The sequence below is a fragment of the Anser brachyrhynchus genome, assembly GCF_964034855.1.
Source record: "Anser brachyrhynchus genome assembly, chromosome: 2".
NCBI classification, from domain to species: domain Eukaryota; kingdom Metazoa; phylum Chordata; class Aves; order Anseriformes; family Anatidae; genus Anser; species Anser brachyrhynchus.
The window spans coordinates 91,523,519-91,544,402 of NC_137695.1; the positions used below are offsets into that span (position 1 = coordinate 91,523,519).

A 20,884-nucleotide genomic window follows, 5' to 3' on the forward strand; every position below is an offset into this window, starting at 1 on the left:
TAAAAAAAAAGTTCTGTGGAAGTGTGCCCTTAATATCTTTACAACAGTCACTAACTCACAAACTGGACGTGCAAAGTCGCGTTGCAGTCAGCACAAATTGCAGTAATTTCTTGCAGAAGTACTGTCTGGAGACAGAAGTCAAAGCTGAGCTTTGCGCTTAGAATTAGGATTCAGCTTCTGCGTTTGAGAAGTGTATCAATCCCAATTACTCTGAGTACATAATGAACAGAAAATTAAATAAATCCATTAGCTTAATTTTAACCTAAATGAGTCCTTAAAGATGCTTAAAAAATGCCTCTATACTGAATGCTCGCTCTTTGATTCATTTAACGCAGAAGTGTCATGAGCAGGATATGGACATAAGATCCCAGGTTGTTCTGAATGCTAAATTATTCATAATGGCAATCAAACTCTCGAACATCAGAGTGAAAGCACAACTCTGACCAATCACAACTAATTTGCACCTCTCAAGATTCAGAAGTATATCGTACTTGTAAAAAGAAAAAAAAAACACCACACACCATTAGCTAGCAAAGCCAAGAAATGACCAGATGAGGTTGCATCAGCTTGTCATACACTTTTGGCAGGGGTGGGAGACAGCTTTCTGCTCAGTCTTAGTCATTGCCCATCCTGGCCACTATGGGTATACTCATTTCAGAATCCTTCGTGGAGACATCTGATTAAGACCAGTAATAGGTACCTCTTTCCCTTTATATTGGTCCGTGGTCCTTTGATTAATTTTTCATTCTGCTTTTCAGTCAGCCCCTGTGCTCATGAGTGCTTCCAAACCTCTCTTTACCTGCTGGCAGTCAATTCCAACCTGTTACCAATATTCTCCTCCCCAGTTTGCTCCCCACAGAACCTTCCATAAAACCTAAACCTCGCTTCCCACTCCCTGCGAGAACCCTGGTATTAACACACCCTTTCTAATTCTCTGTGTAATTCTGGTTGTCATTTACAGCCTGCACTAAGGTATTGCTAGCATGCGTACAATCTTAGATGGCATGAAGAAAGATAAGATAATGAAGACCTGGGGCTGTAGAAAAGTAAACAGACTTGGATTCAAATTCTGCAGGCTCTGCTGGCCTCAACCATGTTGTGCCTGTAAAATGAGGCTAGTATTCCTGTCTCTTGTAGAAGTACTTAATACGAGGTATGTATGCACTGTGATATTACCATAACTCCTGCAGCTGACGGGAAGCACCAGCTGAAGCTCAGGAGTCTTTTCTGATGCAGCACAAAAAGAATCAAAGACCACGACACAGCCTCTCGCTTGCCTGTAACAAGTTTTCCACAGGGAACTCGGATGCTGCGTATCATCCCGATTCAGTTGTTCCACGTAACTGTGATGACAAACTTTGTCGTGTGACTTCAGTTGCAATTCGGGAACTGTTGGAACTTAGCATGAAAATAGCACTGCATCCTGTTACAAAGGAATACTGAGTAAGTTTTCCAACACGGTGAAGTTTCTGAAAGTTGATGACAGCGTGGCACAGGAAAACATGGGAAAGCACTTCCCTCCTTACCTAGGGATGAGCTTCCCAGCAGCCGTACATCAGCTGATCCTACACTCTGAACTTCCACAGCAGCAGACTGTCTGCTGCTGTTTTATCTGCTCTTCACTGACCGTAACTTCTCGCGGAGGAATAAGCACTGGCTCGAGGAGCATCAGATTAGGCAGGACAGCAGTCTGCAACACAGATAGCGCTCAAAACCCCTACCTGTGTATATCTTCAAAGTGCTGGAAGAGAGCTGATAGCAAAGGAAGAATACACAAGCTGAAACTATCAGTGAGAGTTGGAGTGGTCATTAAACTCGAATTTCAGTGAAAGAGCACCATCATAGAGCTCTGACTATTCAGGATAACTTTCAGTTCCCCAGAAATAAAGCGAAACACTCTACTACCAAAATCAAATACCTTGGCAAAAATAGAAAAGTTTTGAAGCCACTTCACAGTCACGTTCCATACCACAGTTCCATACCTACCACTTAAAGGCAGCAGAGAAAGAAAGACAATTATTTTAATGCTTCAAAATAAAGCTCTGGATAACAGGAGAAATGGTGGCAGGTGACACCAGGAGACCACCTGTGGAGATCGCCTTGCCTAGGGTGCCTTTTCTTAACCAGCCAGGTCAAATCTCCCTGCGCGCTTGCTTTCAGTGACACCCGAGGTTATCAGCTAAACGCAGCTTCTTACGTTGCTCAGCTCCACGGGCCCTTCAAACAAAGGCACAAGAAACCAAAGTCGCGTTTCCCATAAGAAGGTAGGAACTGCCGCTCAGTAATCTGCAGAGCTTTAGAGAATTCAAGTTCCTTCTCCTTGGCGGATTACGCCTCGAGGAGCTGGGAGTTAGCAGAGCAGCGCACACGCAAGATATTTATGCAGTGTTCAAAGTCGCAAGCTTCTAATTCAACTGAAAGTAAATGCCCCTTAAGAATATCCGTATTTCATGGCGCAAAAACGTATTTAAGCAATCAAGAAGTGAATAATAGAACAGTTAGCCAGCTCTTTAATACATTAGCTAAAAGTATATCAATTCCATTGATTTTTATGATGGGCTGATTTCACATAATGGACTAAGCTCGCTAGAAAGACTGTAAAAGGGGGAAAATGCTTTGCTAGAATTAGTGGAAGATGGCGTCAAAATGCTTTTAAGACACGCATACAGTTAAAACATTTTATTTGGGGATGTTAAATTTAGAATACTACTGTCAAGAACAGATTTGGTGCTCAAGTCGAGTAAGAGCCACGATCACAACTCTGCAGAGATAAAGCAAAATATCATGGAGATCTGGAAATTAAGTTTTATTTTTATTCTTTTATTCCTAGCTAAGAAGCAGAAAGCTTGGACTATGAGCACATCGCCAAAGCTCAGCACAGCAAAAGGTTAACAGGATGCTTCAAGGATCCATAAAGTAAGCTGCACGTAAAGGCAGTTATTAATGACCTGAGAAGTTAAAAACGTTAACAGTTATGGGAGCTCAAGCAAGTACAGAAGAACAAAAATGTAACTAACTGGGAGCTAATCAACCACAATGTACAAGCAACACGGCAGCAGATAAAACTCAGTGGTAATAAACACAGAAGAAGTGGCCCTGAAAATTGAAGACGGAATAACCAGTATGGTCAGCAACTTATAAATTAAGTAGACCTAGCATAAACAAGAGGATTATAAGCATCCCTATGGAACTCAGGGAAGACCTGTGCTCGATACGAGAGCGTAGCTGTTGGAAATGAAAAACATCAGGATTCAAGAGGAGCTAGCAAGTGTTGGCAAAACTGGATGATCTTCATAAAAGTAGCGGGTCATTCTTAGTCAGTGTCTCAAAAAGGCAGCTCTAGTTTTAGATTGTGTGGCTGAAGAAACTTTTATGAAGAGATTAGAAATTAATACTGGTAATATAAAGAATAACGAAGCAAGACATGAAAATATATGTAGTTATTAGCAGACCAAGCAACAAACAGACCAGAAATAATTCACACCTCAAAAACGAAGAGGCAGTTCATAGCTATGCTTCTGGGATACATAATGCTTAAGTTTCCAAAGTCATTTCCACAGTGTGCCTTTGTAACCCAGAATCTGCCAGCAGGGAAAGGCCAGTAAGGCACGAGGAGCATCAAGCAAGGATTCACCTCCGCTGCTGTCAAGTATCGGCGTAAGGCCCTACCACAACAGAAGCTCCAGATTTCAGTTCATAGTTTAACACAAATAAAAAAACCTCAGGAATTCTTTTTCAAAGCAAATGGCTTATAAGCATGAAAAAGCCCCATGCTCAGAAGCACCACTCCAGGTGGTAGAAGGTGTTTTCACATAACCTACACCCCCCAAAAAGTGCCTTCAGTTCGTAGGCAACACTGAAAGAAACAGGCTGGGGATGGCAGCAGAACCAAGACCGTATGTTTTGGTCCGGTGAATCAAACTTCTGTCCCAGGTGGATATTCTGGGACTTACCACGTGCACTTGAGATCTCTAAAAATATAAAATGCAAGATCTTGCAAGAATTTCTTGTCTCTTGAACTAAACTTAATTTAAATTACATTCAAACGAGTTAAGTGTTTGGAAGTATCCTATTTTTAGGCGAGTGTCCCTGGAGCTACTTTTTGTTCTCAGCCCAAAGATAAACACCACGCTATTTCTGTGACAGAAGAAAGAAAAATATTTCACAAGTTTACAGCTAACGTGCAGTTTTACCAACACGTACGCAACAAAGAAAGGACAGCACCAGAGACGAGGAAGGAAGTTCTTCCAACAAGAAGACAGCAGGGTACTATTTTACCAAGGCAGCAGTTTGGCACTGAAATTCATGCTAAAGTACCTCCATTCTTTCCCCATATAGCTTATTCCTGAACGTGCTTTAACAAACCCAGCCTGCGATGGCTGAAGGCAGGGAGAAGGGGGGAGCTAAATGTTTGTACAGAAGCAGCACAGTACCACCTCGGTACCACCGGGTAGGCAATGGCTGTCACATGGTGCTTTTAAAACATTTCCATGACTTTCACTAACGTTTTTGAACTGGCATGTTCCAAATTAAGGAATAAGGCATCTTCGTTCACAGAGCCACAATTGTGAAAAGCCAGACAGCATCCAATAACAGCCCGGGTGTCATCGTTATCACCTTGATCTCAAGGGTGACTTGTCTGCGGTGTCCTTGCCAGGTGCCAGCTGTATCATCTCCTGAAGATGATCACACCGCACAAGCTCCCTATCGACAATCATTTGAGAGAGATTTCTCTCTGACGTGCTTTCACGTTTCACCGACAAGGTAAGCCTGACGAAACGCAGCGAATTCGGCGCTAACAATACCACTTCAGGAAGGGCACGGACGAAATTCCAAGTCACGGAAAGCGACGAAGCTGGCACCAGAAAGCGAAATGCTTTCTCCAGTATAAGCAGCCCTTTGTATTTAGGAGAAAGGCGAGTCCTGAGGTGTTCCAGGCGTGCAGAGAGGCATGGTCTCCTCTGCCGTTGCAGCGGAGCTAAGTTGAGGGCAGCAGCGTACAGAAATGCACGGTTCGGTTGCATAGTTTTGGTCTGCACAGCTGTCGGCTACGTTCATTTACAGTTCGCGCAGCGCCAACACCGCTTATATAAACAGAAGATGCTGGTTCACTCCCGCTCCTCGCCATAAAAGTTATTTCTCTCGGCAGCTGCCGCTCGAAAACCCGTTTGCGTTTCAGTACCCGCACTCCCCAAGTTCACAGACCGACAGGTTCTGGGGACCGCTGGGGCCGAGCACGAGCTACAACCCCCTCGGTCGCGGTCAATAACGAGGGGGAGGGAGGCAGAGAGGCGCTGGTGCTCTCCGGGCGGGGAAGGAGGCACGACCCCCCCGCCAGCACGGCTCGAGCCGCGAGAAAACAAAGTTCCCCGGCACCGAGAACCGGAGCTTATCCCAAATCCTCTCCGGCTTTCTGAGCCGCGAGGGACGGGGAGCAGCCCGGCACGGGGAACAGCCCCCGGGGACCCCCCGGAGCTCGCGTGCCGGGGCCGCCCCCAGCTGCCCGGGGCAGGCGTGGGGATGCGGGAACCGGAGGGAACCGGGGAGGGTTGGGGGGCTTTGAGGGGGGCACTCACCTCGGCTCGCCAGCCACACGGAGGGAGGGACGCGGGGCCCCGCCGCTGCCGCGCCTGTCACCGGCCGGCCGGCGCGGGGCGAGCCCTGCGGGCAGCAGCGGCAGCGGCGGCGACAACGGCGGCGGCGGCGGCGGGGGGGGGGGCCGAGCCGCGGCCGCCGCCTGGCAGCGGGTTGAGGCGCGGCCGCTGGCGCCGCCGCCGCCGTGGCGCAGCCGGGCCGGGGCTGGGGCTGGGGCCGGGGCTGCCGCCCGCTACGGCCGCCCGGCGCCTCCGCTCGCCGCCCTGCGCCGCCGCCGCCACCGCCGCCTCGGCCCCGCTCTTCCTGCGGCGCGGTCACACGGAGCCCGGCGGAGAAGAAGAAGAAGAAGAAGCAGGAGCAGCCGCCGCCGCCTCCTCCTCGTCCTCCCTCAGCGCCCCGGAGCCGGCAGCTGCGGTCCCCCGGCGGCGCCCGCTCCGCATCCCCCAAGCCCTCCGCGCAGCAGCAGCAGCGGCGGCGGTGCCCGAGCCGCCCGAGCCCCGCTCAGCGCCGCGCCTCCATCACCGGCGCGGGGGCGGCGGCGACAGGGAAGGGGGCGGCCGCCGGCAGGGGAAGGGGGCGGCCGGCGGGAGGAGCCCGCCCGGACCCGCTCCGCCCCGCCGCCGGGCCCGGATGTGGCGGCGGGAGCGCGGCGCCTCACGGCCGTCGCGGGGACCTGAGGCGCCGGGCCCCGTGTGGCGGCCCCTCGGGAGGGAGCCCCTGCAGTGCCGCTGGGAAACGGCTGCGGAAACGGCAGCAATAAAAATATCTTGGCGCTGGAATTGCGTGGGGTGTTTGGTCTTAAATGGGGCTTTTCAACGTTCGTAGGTCAAAGTTTGTGTGCCCTCGTTGGAAAGGCTAACGAGCAGAGCTTCAGCTGGGTCTCCTCCACAAGCAAAGCTCCATCTCGGAGATAACACATCCTTAAAGACTTTTACAGAACCCAGAAACCACGCTGTGCTCTTCATAAACAAATCTAACCCTATGTTTTAGGTACAATTTAAAGCTAGAAAGGGAAAAAGCGAAGGTGTGCAGGCAAACAAATAGTTGAGTGCTGAACACTGTCGTGCTGCTGCCACAGTCCTGCAGGGAACTGGACGGGTGCCTCCACTGGTTTCTCCCCTTTGGGATCCTTCTCTTCAGCCGCTGACCAGTTCTCGTCCTTTATCCAACACGCGTTTACAGAAGCCACCATGCATACAGGATTTTTTATGTCTAACCGTAAGATTTTTTACTGACTCTCCTTGCATATATGCTACTTGCTCTCGCCACCCCTGAAAATACCTTAAGCCTTTATAAAGGCACTCAGACTTTCCAGGCACCCGTCTAGGATACTTTTTCTCCAAGACAAAACCAGTGACACAATTCTTCCGTGTCTCCAACAAAGGAGCGGCTAGGTTGGTAGGCAGAGACCACGTAGGATCCTGCTCCTCCATACCTTTTGATGCACGGCATTTGGTCAGCCAGGTATTTTCCTGTCTGAGCGTGAAGGCAGCCATCCCAGACCCCCGTGCACAGCAGCATGACCACAGCCGACACCAGCTCCCCGTTCCCCAGCCATGGCCTCACTGGGGAGAGACAGACACAGACGGTGGGTTCCTGAGGAGGGGAAATGTCTTGCCCAGATAAGCTGGGTGTTACACCAGGAGCGGCTTTGCCAAACATTGACTGAAGCAGTTTGAACATTTGTGGGAAGATAAAGTGTGTTTTGACAAATGCTTGAACCTGTAGTCAGGTGACAGAGGAAACACGCATGTAAAAAATACCGAGCGGGACAAAGAGGCTTTCTTCACGCCGGCCCTGGCCCAGCGCAGCGCTCACACGTGTGCTCGCCTCTGACGAACTGATCGGCTTCCATCTGCGCTTAAACAAGCGACGTGTTGGCACAGAGCGGCGCGACTCAGCTGACACATCCATTAGGGACTGTGTATTATGACAGGCCGCTTCCCGGGGAGAGGTAATGCACACCCGTGCAAGAACGGTAGAGCTGCCTTCATTTAGCATTTATAGGCTGAGGAATGAGCCTGCGTGTGTTTATACACAGCCGGATAATATAAGAAGTATCAGGCTTTCCTATGCCAAAACTGCGTGTTTCCAATTTACGCTCACAGTTTTAGCAAGAATGATTTATTGTATGCAAGCAGTTTACCATATGCAAGCAGCTTAACACTTGTTCCTTGATGGCTGCTGATGCCGTAGGATGTAGCCCAAATCCCTCTGGTGGAATGTCTTTATGCCACCTCGATTATCTGTGCTATTGCACTGCGACCAAGTCTAGGAAACTCCCTTAGCAAAAATGTTATCAATTTCACAAAAAGAAAAAGTCAGTGCGAGACCTCTAGATACAGCCAAAGACACTTTGAGAAATGAAATGAATTCACTAAACCATGTAGATGAAAAGATGTAATTTTGGAGTAAGTGTACATTCAAAAATGCAGTCTATAATTTAAGGACTAGGTTTATGGCTTTTGTATTAAGAGAAGTGCATTGAGATTCAGGTTTATGGATTGTGGAGCACTAGTAAATCAACTCTGTCAAATTATTATTGGAGGGATCTTTTCATATATGTACAAATTCAAGTCATAAGAAAAAATAAACAGATTTTAAAAATCTTTGTGCTGTTTTGTAATTATAGTCAGTGCTATCCTTCTGATTTCATGAGACACAAATTATTCTGGGTAACGTACATACTGCACAATGCCTGGGGAGGAAAAAATAAATTAGATTTTTCTCGCTTTGGTTTCGTGTTTGTTGAGTCAGCTTAAGGCCGAGCTGTGCCACTCCTCTCGTGTGCCCAGAAGACCGCAAAAGACCAGGGACAAACAGCTTGCACGCTGCAGAGGGAAACCTGCCTGCAGCTGCAGAAAGGTGAACTGAAGGGGACAAAATGGCCCATGAGCTTTCCAAGGCAAGTCCCAGAGCCGCCAGGTTGAGGGCAGATGAGGAACTCAAGGTCAGGCTACCTACAAGGAAAACGGAGATGGCTGGGGCTGGATCCCACCGACAGGGTACATGTAACTGGAATTCACATCAATAGCGTGGCTGAGTGTCATGATGACAACTCCTGGCTGCTGCCATCGTGACAGGACTGGGATTAAAAGGTGCCTCAGCTGAAGCTGGTCACTGTGTCAGGGTTTGGCAATTTGCTGCCTCAGAATCTGAAGCAGCATTCCATTTGAGCTGAATGCAGGCAAGTGACCAAAATTGCCATAATGGAGGTCATTTTGCACTTATTCAGTGTTTAAGTGGTGTTCTTAAAAGAAAACCTTAGAAATAAAAAGTATATTTACATACCAGATACAATCACCTCTGGAAAAAAATATGTAAATACTGTCTTCACGTCAACTTTGGGGAAGTGTTTGTCCCTCTAGAACTAATTGCCAATGAAGAAACTGGTGTTTATTGTTCAGTTTGTTACAAAGAGGGTCATAAACTAACTTTATTATAGCAAACATTGTACTGTATTTGCATTATTTCCATCAGATTGTCTTTGTTTTACAAGCTGTCTGCAATAGCTGTTCTTGGAAGGTCTCCAACAAAGCATTCTCTTTGGGGCTACTAACTGCAAATAAGATTAAAGCTTAATATGTCTGGTAATCAGTTTTCTTTTAAAGCAATTTGATTTCTCGTGGTCAGCTGGGATCCCCTGTATCCTCTTCTCTTCTATTTTTTCAACTTGCTGCTCTCAATAACCCAAAAAACAATTGCCAACACAAGTACTTTCACTACTTTTCCTGAACTGAAGTGCCATCTGAGAGGTAGTCATACACGTCTTCCACTCCAGAATCCAAGACTATTAAACTCCACTTCTTTTTTTTTCTCCTCCAGCCCAGACAAGAAGAAAGTGTTTTATGTCCTCCGTTTCTTCCAATGACATACAATGAATAAAAATGGGTAAAGGTCATGTGCTCAAACCTAGCAGACATGAGCAGGTAATCTCTCTACTCCTCACCTGTACCACCGATTTGCTCCAACAGAGCTGCAGCTGTACTGGGTGAATTTTTCTTGACAGTAATGAAAATACTCCTTTGGATGAATGGCAAGTAAGAAAAAGAGAAAACCACGAGAACCAGATCCCACCCCTAAGGCTGCTCTGATTTCACTTCACTTGTAAGGGTGGGAGGCAGGAATGGTTGGGATCTGTTCTGGTTCCCCAGAGAAGGTGGTAGAGCACCTTGTCATTTCTCAGAGTACAAGGATCCCAGCACACTCACCTCCCATAGATGCTCCCCAAGCCCAAGAGTGCACTGCTCTTTTCTGCTTTGCTCCAGTTCTCTGGAAAAGAGAGAGGGAGAACTGGTCTCCTTCGCCCTGTTCCTTTCCCAGTATCGGACTGGAACTAGGACACTGTTCGATACGTGGGGAGAAAGCTAAGGAGAGAAAAACAGTGAGACTGGACTGGGTAAGCTTAGCCCTTTGGATATCCTGCCAGTTTGACAAGGTGGTAATTACTGAACTATGTACTATGTCCAAACAGACCAGTCACATTGTGCTGCTGCCATCTAAGCTCTCTATTGTACCAGAGAAAAATGGTCGGGAGTTGCAGGAGACCATGAACCGTTAAGGAAGGCGTCTGGTAAAAGAGGATGCTGTTGGTGACTCTTGAACTTACTTTTTTTTTTTTTTCCCCCAATATTCCTAAAATCTCTCGGCTGATACTATTCTTTTCCTATTTGACCTACTGAAGCAAACCACTGGAGTCCACCATTTTCAGTGTGTTAGTTCCTCATCGTGAGTTAGTTTCTCAAATCCTAGTCCTCAATCTTTACTTTTGTTAATTCTCCTATTGAAAACAAGCTTTAGGACAACATCAGAGCATTGGTGAATTTGTCAGTTTAGTCATCAGAGATCCAGGAGGACTTAAACCAAGTTTGCCAAAGAACAAGGTTGCTTCCAAATAGAAACATTTCACAGACTAAACAGCAATATTCAAAATGTTTTATACCTGAAAAAAAAAAAAAAACAACTTTAAAAAAGTGCTTCCATCTCCATCTACGTTAAACCTGGAGCATATGCTTACAGGTTTTTACATAGCCTGCTGTTATTCTTTATGTCATAATTTGTTTTGATACTTCTAAGATTGTGTTACAGGGAAAAAAAAAAAAATAAGAGTGCTGTGTTTCTAGGATATTTCTGGCACAACAATGAAATGTTTCAATATATTACAAAATATTTAATCCAATGTGAATATCCACAAATACAAAATGTGGGCATTTAGACCACAAAACAACTATTACATTTCAGTCAAACGTACATGTGACCCGAAGGTCTGGGGATTTATCACAAACAGCTCTAGCCTTCACAAAGAGAAAGGATTGGTCCTACGCTGGAAGAAATATGAATGAGCTTTCTTCCAAGAAAAACAGAGGCGGCCTGAGGGCAACATAAAGGTATAGTAAACCTCTAAAAGATGAAGTCCCTATTTTATTTTTATCAGGGTAGCTTTATGCTATGGATAAACAAAGACGAGATATAATTTTATGTAGCCATTAGAAAGTTTATAAGCCCGGTTAAAGCAACTTTTCTCAAGCAGTCTTAAAAACAACAGTAAAACCAGCAAATAATATGTTGCTTGATACTCTGTTGAGTCTACATAATAGTAAGACCTGTCTAATAACATTCGTTCTTCCTGCAGATGGGATCCCAGTGTTCCTATTTCAGCAGGATGTTTTTGTCACTGGCTTGAAAAACAGTGAGTGATTAAAGCAAGAGCAGATACTAAATGTTTTCACATCAGAGCCCGTCACAGATTTATCTCCCGACTGGTTCCATCTATCTTTCATTATTTTCCAGCACTGTTAACACAGTGGGTCAGCGATATTGTTTTTTGCCAAACGTGAAACAGGGCAATTTTGTGGGGGGTGCCGGAGGCCACTTTGAAAACGGTTGCTTGAAAGAGATGGGGACCATCTGAAAAAGGACTGCAAAAGTGACAGTCACAGGCTCCAACCTTGTATCCGGTTGGTGTCTGCAATAAATAGGCTCGTACGCAGAAGAGCAAAGGAAGGGAAGTGAGCTTCCCACAGACAGGTCTGCAAAACGAAGGTGCTGTCTTCTCCACACACTGTAGATTAACCACAATAAAAAAGGCTGAATTCATCAGCGCAGAGACACGCTGCATCACTGAGTTATGCTTTCGGTGACAACTGAATAGACCATTTGCCTTCAGCAAGTTCCTATCGGAGGCAATGAGTGGAACTTAATAAACAGTTGTGTTAGAAAAAGCACTATTTATTATATATATGGCTTGTGAAGCACAAGCAGCAGAAGAAAGCAGCAACATTTCTTTTTCAGTTACAAGCTTCAGAAGAAATTGCTGGCAGATGAAGGAAGTGGATTGATGTGGTAAAAACACACTACTTACCCACTTACTTCTCAGGTGGAACAAGCCCTTAATAAGTACCTGGTAGGTTTTCCCATTAGTCTGGCATTCCTACAGCAAAGCATGCATCACTTAGCATTTCCACATATTATTTCCAGGCAAAGGACTGCACCCATAAGCTAGATTCCAGTTTTATTGCCCAATTAAGGTTTTAAAATGGTCAACGCCCACTGCAACTCAATGACTTAATCATATTTACCACTTACCTAAATGACGTTACAAATGAGTTTCGCCTGCATGAATGGCTGGCCTGGGTCAGACCAAAGGTCCTTCTAGCCTCATATCCTATCCACAGCCCTAGCAGTGGGCGCCCAGGGAGAGATTACAGGGGCCAGGACAAACACAGGGTGGCACCTCCCCTGCTTCCAGCTGAACTTTGGGTTGGTTTCTCTTTCCAATACAGAGGTGATTTGTGGTTCACTTCTCTTCTATGAGGTCTGCAGAGGCAGTAATCCCATAGACCATTCTCAGCTGGGCCTCCAGGTAGGCATGTGTTTAATAGGAACGCACTGGCCATAATTGCTGCAGATGAGCTCTGTAGGCACACAGGCTGCTGGCAAAAGCAAAAGACAAGCGTCACCACTATGTCTTAATTCAGTTCCTCCCTTATGGTCCCATCCAGACTATATGGATTCATTGACTTTCCCTAGGGTTTTGATTTCTGGAACCAGCTGGATGATGTGTGCGGGGTCTAATAATTTATCTGAAGTAGAAAGAGGCTTTTCCGTAAAACCAAGGAGTAATCCACCGGGCAGACTTCTTGTTCACAATTTTCAAGTACTATGAGATCATCTGATGTTCTTACAGCTCTGCTCTTATTCTTAAACCCTTCTACACCCCAATCTCAAAGTATAGGCAAGCATAAAATCCTTTACCCACCCATAATATATTTGGGTAATAAGGGGAGTCTAACAAGTTTTTGCTCGTCTTGCTGTGCTGCAAGGATCTCTGCTGTTTGTACATTCGCTGCTTCCCTTCCAGGGATGCGCTGGTTTTAGACAAAGTGGATAAAAATCGCTCCATCTGGAACAGTTTTAACGCTTGCTGTCCGATTCCTAAATCCCGCACCGGAACTCAGTGCACCGTGGCAGAGCATGAGGCCAACATGGAGGGATTAGAGGCAAAAAATCCAGCACCTCAAGGCAGCGCTCGGCAGCTGCCGCTTCAGCCCTGGAGCTACAGCAGCTGCCGCAGCCAGAGCAGCACTGCTTGGAGGGACAAAACAAGCAAGGGCTGCCTGAGCTGTCGAGCCGCTTCTCCCTTGCCACCTTGTGACTTGCCTGCACTTTTTTTTTAACCCTTCCTTTATGCCGTGCAAATAGTTCTGCCTGGGTGGTAACGTTGTGGATCCAGGAGAAAACCTTTCTTCCCTCTTACACAGCCACAGCAACGTCCCCTCCATTTCCCCCAGCTCCCTTTGTTGCTAAATTAAAGATAAGCCGCGTTATTTTTTGGATATTTGGTCAGAGGTCCTCGCACAGGTGGACCGTACAGAGAGATTATTTCATCAAATGTAGCAAGCAAAGAGACTGTGCAAGCAGTGAGCTATACCCTTAGGAGCAGATGAGAAAAAGCTGGAGCATATACTCTAGGACAAGCACGGCAGCATTTAAAGTAAATTCATGTATTTAATTTGATACGAATCTATTTTCATACCTTTCTTTTCCTCCAGCCCGCTCTAAAAAAAGGCTTAACTCTCCAGAGTGCCATTTCTGAGATGGTTTCCCATCATGCAAAAGGGAAAAGCCTACGAGCTTCTCGGTGTACGCGAGCAGCAGATGTGTGTGAGCAAAGAGCTGGGTAAGTCGGTATTTCCAGGGAGCTTAGATAAAGTGCTTAATGCAGCACCCAAACACCACGAGCCCCGCTGGGGCCTTGAAGCTCTGGCGAGGAGCCAATGGGGGAACATCAGATGCAGGGCAGGAGTGTGCCCTTCCCCTTGGAAGGGGGACCCGTGGGTCTGACCGAGCCAGCACGGGGCGCGTGGCGGCGTGCCTGGGAGGCAGCGGTACCCCTGGGACACAGAGAGCCTTCAGCTGCCCTCTGCTGAACCCCGGGCATTGCCTCTCTGCGAATCGCTTCCCTCGGGGTCGAAGGCTAAGCACAGCATCAGCATTTCCAAACTAGTGTTTTGGAGTTGCACCTAAACAAAGTGGTGCTCTTCCTCTGATTGCCTGAATGTGCACAAGGTCTGAGCATCACTCAGTGCTGGAAGCGCTGGCACCTAGCTGAGCGCTTGACTGAGTGCAGTCCCTTTCTCGTTAGGCACATGGCTACACACACACCAGGGCCAGGAGATGCCACGCTGAACCCTTCCCAAACTTCACACGCCCCTGCAATGGAAGTAAAGCTTTTGGGGAAGCAAAGCAAGGCAGTGACAAAAGTGCCCACAGGACCCAAGGCCTTACCTCCTGTCCCTGTGCTTCGCTGTTAAACCACGCTCCGATTTAGTTTCACATCTCACTTGTCAGTCACTGTTTAACAGGAAAAATCACTTTACAATTTGAGATATCCATCTCTGGACAAAGAGAAGGCTCGGTGAAAACCTATTTCTTCTAAAATACACTCTTGCCTTGCAGAGTAAGTGTTAAATCTCTCTGGCTGCAGGACTGTCTGTGGTCTGCTCAGCTACCCTTTCAGCGTATGACATCATCCCTGCACACGCACAGCCCAGAATACAGTAAATTATGCCCCCTGAAAATTGCTTTCATTACTCTCAGATGGTTAAACATCACCTAATGGCAGATTGGTAACTGATGGTTGTTGTCAAACTGATTTGCATGCTGATTTCTTTTGTTACACGCTGAGATCTCTTACCTTTTGTGTCTGCAATACTACTAAAGGTGTAAATATTTTAGGATGCAGACAGTAAATCCTGCTGGCCTATTTTTTTTTCTCTAAATCTGTATTTATTTTCTCTTAAAAAGAGCTGCTTCTTTTATATTGCAAACAATATTTATTCACACACTGTTACACATCCTCTGGTATTACCTCAGCTGCAAAATACAATTTTCCACTCAACCTTTGATGTGGGACTTCAGCCTCGTGTGCAGCCAACTTCTGCAAACAGCCACCCTCTCTGCCTTTGCAAAGGAGTGACCTTTTAAAGTTGCCTGGTTTTATTCAATTCGGTATCGCCACCCCATCTAGCTGAAGCCTATCGGTGTGATCTGAGGTCTCTGAAAGCAGAAGGTTTAATCAGAGCCCCCCATTCAGTCTTCAGGAGTATTCATCAGAAAGACAATGCAGGCTTAAAATTGATTTCTTGCAGGACCCCTGGGTGGCTGCTGTAAAGAATAAGGAGATGGCATCGCTACGCGTCCCATGAGGAGAATCACTTTAACCTGAAGGACGCTGGAGTTCCCTAAAGCTGAGCGGTCATGAAAGCTATTACCTGAAAACACAGGCAGTGTTTTGCTGCTTTTTCTTCTTTTTTCCCTGGGTTTTGGAGTTGTTCTCAGTTCCAACAGAAAAGCGAGCACCTGTAGCTTGCTGCTGTCTACTCAGCTAAGCAAATATTATACTTTGGTTATGGTAGACAAGGCCCTTAATCTGAATAGGGCTGTCTGTAATGAATCAAATAACCTCCAGGGCATTTCTCTTTCCCAGTTATTTACTTCCATACAGACTGTGCTTTTTAAGGCATAAAGCACAGCACTTCTTCTAATGTGCAAAGAGCAGCGAGCTCCTGTTCACATATCCGAACAGAGGAGGAAATGCCTCGCTTTCTAAGTTTCTTCTGGCTATGCTGTCAACCAATCACAGTTTGTATTTTTACTAAATACGCAGCTTTTCCTTCCCTAACGGGGCCAATATATATTTTCGCTTGGGCTCACACTTCTCACGGTTGCTCACCTTGCTCATCCCAAACAACAGCTCCTGATGTTCTGAATTGCACATTTATTAGGGTTGTTGTTCTAGAGGCACTTCCCTGGAAGTTTGGTTATATTTTTAGATGAATACAGATACAGAGGTGAAGAAAGGAAACGTACAAAACTGATTATTTTTCTATTTGAAAACTAGTTTTCCTGCTGTTCTAGACAGATGGAGAGGAAAAAGATGGTACTTAATGAGGTGGGACATATTGTACTTCTTGACAGCACTGCTGAGCCAGAATACAATTTTTTTAACATGAAAACCAATGCAGTAGATAACGTGCCTTTCAAACACTGTTTTAAAGTGAAAACCAATGCACAAATCAACTCATCTCACCTTATTTTCTCATTGCAATAATAGACTAGCTTGGGTTTATTGGCTACGTTTGTATTTATTACTGCTATCTCTTCCTCCTATCTCCTACCCCTTTCTTTTTTTTTCTAAGAAGAGAAAATAATCAGAGGGTGAGATGCTAGCAGAGTAGCCCTCAAGATAAAAATACCTAAAAAAGCATGCACCATTTCCCAGGGATTCTTCCCAAGCGTGCTGCTAAAGCGATATGGTCGCGCAGTGTCGGCCCCATGCTGAGCTCTGGGCAGTGTGGGTCATCGTTTTACACCACCAGAATAGAAATGCAGTTCTGACTAAATCACTGCACTTACAAAGTTTACAAACTCTCTTCTGGCAAGGTTAAATCGTCTTCTGCCCTAAAACTAAACATTGAAACCATCTGGGAAGAAAAAAATGATGTTTCAGTTATCTGGAAATGAGATTTTGCTTCAAGTATATAGAAGTTAATAAATATACAGTCAGACTTCACCAATTCTACCGACCAAATCCGACCTGCAGGAAGCTCATTGTAGGAATGGGATTTGGGAAGCATGCGGAAGACAAGGCTGATCCAAAGCTGAAGTTAGTTGGAAGAAAGCCATTGACTTGAACGGATTTCAGGGGACCCCAGCGCGAAACAGTCGGATACCTTTGGTCATCACCACTGGAGCTAACAAAAGCTGCATTTCTGTGCATTTACTTTCAACACAAGCCAGAGTTACCTCGACTGTTGGTGTTCATCAGCAGGTTGGAGTACTTACTATCCATGGTCCACAGTCCTTCCTCTCTCTAAACTCCTCATGGCTGTAAGACTTTTTCCAAATCAGACGAGCCCTGCAGCAGCACTCGAAAAAGTAGCTTTTGAAATTTCACAGAGCCAACTCCGATTATTCAAACATAATTTTGGAATAATTCTAATTTAACTGTTGTCTTTTGCCACATGGATTTTGAGCCTACGTGTTTGAATTATCATTTTCAAGCCAAAACCTGAAAGCATTTGACTGTAAGTAACAGTAGATGTTAATGTAAGAGCTAATGGAGATTGCGCTTACCACTGAATAAGGCAGAAAGGAAAATAAAAGCCCCAAAGAATTTACCATCTAAGGGATCATTAAATTCAGTGGGACTACTTCCAAGATTAAATGAACACTTCTGGGCTTAGTATTTGTGAGATCAGGTTCATTTTGCAGCCATAAGATACAAAATTGCCCCTTGAGACTGGGAGAATAATACCACCTAACAGGAGGCATGTACCCAGCTGTATTGTAGGCAATAGCGAAACTTTAATGGTAGCAGGAGAGCCCTCTGGATTGCTTTGTGTGTACACTCACTCACACACCTATAAAAATGTATATAGGATTTTTTTTTAAATATATATATATGTTTGTGCATGCATATATGTGACTTCCAATTAAATAAATACACATTAAAATCCCTTTCTCTCTATCAAAATTCCCTCTTGCCAAACTATGGTACAGTTTTAAACAGCTAGTGCTTTATGAAAACGGGAAAATTGACGTTGACTATTGCTTCAGGATTAGGTGGGTTAACAGTCTGGCTAGGTATTTAAACCTAAAAATTGCAAGGTAACGTACAATCTGCAGGAAACCCCCTACATCTCAACACGCTGCTCAAACTAGCTTGATATTGATACTGAGCTCCTATCAGGTAGGGTTGTTGTTTGTTTGTTTTTGGTTGTTTTAACACTAAACTGAGATTCATGCAAACATTCCTCAAATAGGATGAAGCTATTACACCTTTTAAGTAGGAGATTGAAAACTGCCTACACGCCTACAAAATCATCATTGCTCCACCAGTTAAAATTACATCCCGTATTGCTCTCATTTAATCAAAAGCCAATCTTCTTAAGTTATTAAAAAGAACTGGCTTCTTGACATTAGCTAATACCAACATTAAACAAACAACGACAAAAATAGCTCAACAAAATTTAAGACAAGTGTGAAAAGCAATAATATTTTAATATAACTGGAGTAGACTCCTTTGTCAAAGAAATAAAAAGAAAAAAAATGGCAATTTTCAACAAGCATTGGCAGGGTGCACATTAAGAAAATCACTTAAGATTTCATCATGGTAAAAGTAAGATAGCATCAATATTTTAGATTTTGTAACATCTGTTTACAGTCAAGATTATTTTATTTGAAGCACTATAAATTGGCAATTGTTTATCTACAGTAATGGACTCAATTACTGCTTCCCCAGATTATGCAATGAGCATATTCAGTAACTGAGATAATTAAGCAATAAACATATACTTTGAGCTACAGCAAAGCCTCGCCAGCATTAATTCTGCCAAATCAGAAGACACGCACACATTGCAATGTCATTTATTTGCACTTCATTTTCCAGTACTTTGTCCTTCACTATTCACTTCTGTAATGCTAATGTCGTATAGCTTTGAAAATAATTAAAATTATGGCCTGACCAGATGCAGTTTGAAGAAAATAGTCTGTGACCTTCAGCACGACACAGAAACACATACACGTCAGCCTAGGTTATGCAGCACCAGAGAAACCACCCTCTGCAAACTTGCACACAAATCATAATCAAAATTTTGACAGACATGTTCGATTACACAAAGATGTGTGCAGTACAGGCTTACATTACAGAGATTTAATTTAAAAAAAAAAAAAAGTGTCCCTCAAACCTCAGTTTAAAAAACGTCATCTGTCCCCAGCCTTTAAAGCTGCCTGGGAATATTCTTTCTTTCTTTCCATTATTTTTTCATGCCTTTTTTTTTTTTTTTGAAGGCCAGACACTTAAATTGCTGATGGTTGCCTTTGAAGGCCTAAACCTCCTCAACTTTACCAAAATCCGTGGGAGAACAAAACTGCTCCACGCAATCAAACTCGCAGGATCTGACATCTCTCAGCACCCGCTAATTGGGAGAGACAGAATGCCACTGTGGATTAATGCACATTCTTTCACTTTGAACACCTGAGCTGAATCTAATCTGCACAAAAGTGACTAAAATTCAATCTAATCTGACAGTGGTGAAATTATTAGGTATAATTATATGCATTCCCAGATCCTTAGGTGGAGGAGACAGATTCCTTAGATCCTTTCAGAAGAGGAATTTAAATGATTTGTAGGGCTTTTTTTTGTTTGTTTTCTTTAATCAAAATAGTAAAGAAAACATTTGCTTACAATCATAAAAGATGAAAGGTGATAAAGACAATATCTTGTGTTCATATCAGCACTTAGTATTTGCAACAGGAAGCAACACACCCCCATGCCAGAAGTGTGGTAGAGGAAGGAAGGAATTGGGGGAAGGGAAAAACCTTGAGAAGTACTCAGATGCACCATTTTTAATTACACAACAACGTGCATTACATTTTTAGTGATGGGCTCTTCTTCATTAAAAGAGCAGAGATCTTAGCCTGCTCACACAATGAAATCACTTGCAAGACTCCCTATTTGCAAAGGGCTGCATATATCCACCTAATGCAGGGAAGTGAATGCAGACCTTTTGCCAAACGCAGAGCAGTTGACGTGACCAGGAGAGCATAATTCTGACTTGCAGCTACTTTTTCTCTTTGCTCTCACTCAATTTTGCTGAGCCGTACTCAACTACAAATTAGGAGATGAAAAAGGCACGGCAACAGGCTGACACAACCTACTTTTTTGGTCAATAATCTCAGCAATAAAACACTAAACAGTGCTGCAAAAGAATCTAGTTTGCTTAAATACTAATCATGCCTATTGAAAAGTTTCAAATGCATTTGCAAATACGTTTACTCTCTGACATGACTTACTCAACAGTACATTGTTAACAATGTTCTTCATCAAAATCTTTCTTCAAGCAGGAAAAATGCTTTCTTTCAGTATTCCAAAAAGGAAGACACAGATGATGAAATCATTGTATTCTGAACATCAAAAAGCACAGCAAATCTGTGGGTTAGAACTAGAAAGGTATTACTGTGATTAAATTAAAATAAAATGTGTTTGGTGAAAGAAATAGAGTTTCTCATGTGAAAGAGAATCATTAGTTTGCTCCTGCAGTTGTGTTTTTTGAAGATGCCCACAAGTATGTGGACAGTGGAGATCCAATTGATACAGTACATATAAATTTCCAGAAGGCTTAAAGAAACTAAGCACCTGCCAAAAAATAAGGAAGGCTCTCACACAGATAGATAACTTGTCAAAATAAATAAATAAATAAATAAATAAATATATATTTAAATTATACAGATGGGTGCAAGAGTTAGGAAAGTAAATATTACCCACAGAGATCTGTGCTGGGACTTATGCTGCTCATTGTGTCCATAAACAAGAAAGGGCAACAAAAGTTGCTTATGTTACTTCATTATTTAGGGTAGTGGAGGTGAGGGCTTGTAAAGAGGAACTGCATACAGACCTTACGTGACTTAGTAATTAGGCAAGAGGAAATTCGATGTAGATAAGCATTAAAAGATACACAGGAGAACAAAGCTGTCCAAATTTCAAAAATACAGTGAGTTGACCAGTACTACCCTGGTAGAGAGACCTTGAGGTCATGACAGACAGATTATAGAAACATAAACTTAAGTGTTCAACAGCAGTAAAAAAGAAAAACAATTATTGGAAAAGGAAATGACAATACAACAGAGAACATTGCTTTGCAACCTATGGCGTGCCTGCATCTTAAACACTGTATGCAGTTTGTGTCCTCCATCCCGAAGATAAGGTAGAGCTGGAAATGATCCA

The 20,884-nt window shown here is 44.3% G+C and overlaps 1 protein-coding gene across 3 annotated transcripts in view; it reads right to left on the minus strand.

The window, feature by feature from the left end:
• The window catches only part of GALNT1 (polypeptide N-acetylgalactosaminyltransferase 1), an 81,825-nt gene extending 76,115 nt beyond the window's left edge, over positions 1–5,710 (minus strand). Inside the window, exon 1 of one of the 3 annotated variants that reach the window (XM_080581078.1) lies at positions 5,577–5,710. The gene's annotated coding sequence lies outside the window, so the exon portion shown is untranslated. The remainder of the gene's footprint in view (positions 1–5,576) is intronic. The other 2 variants (XM_080581081.1, XM_080581080.1) reach the window with 2 other exon arrangements.
• Between the last annotated feature and the right edge of the window lie 15,174 nt (positions 5,711–20,884).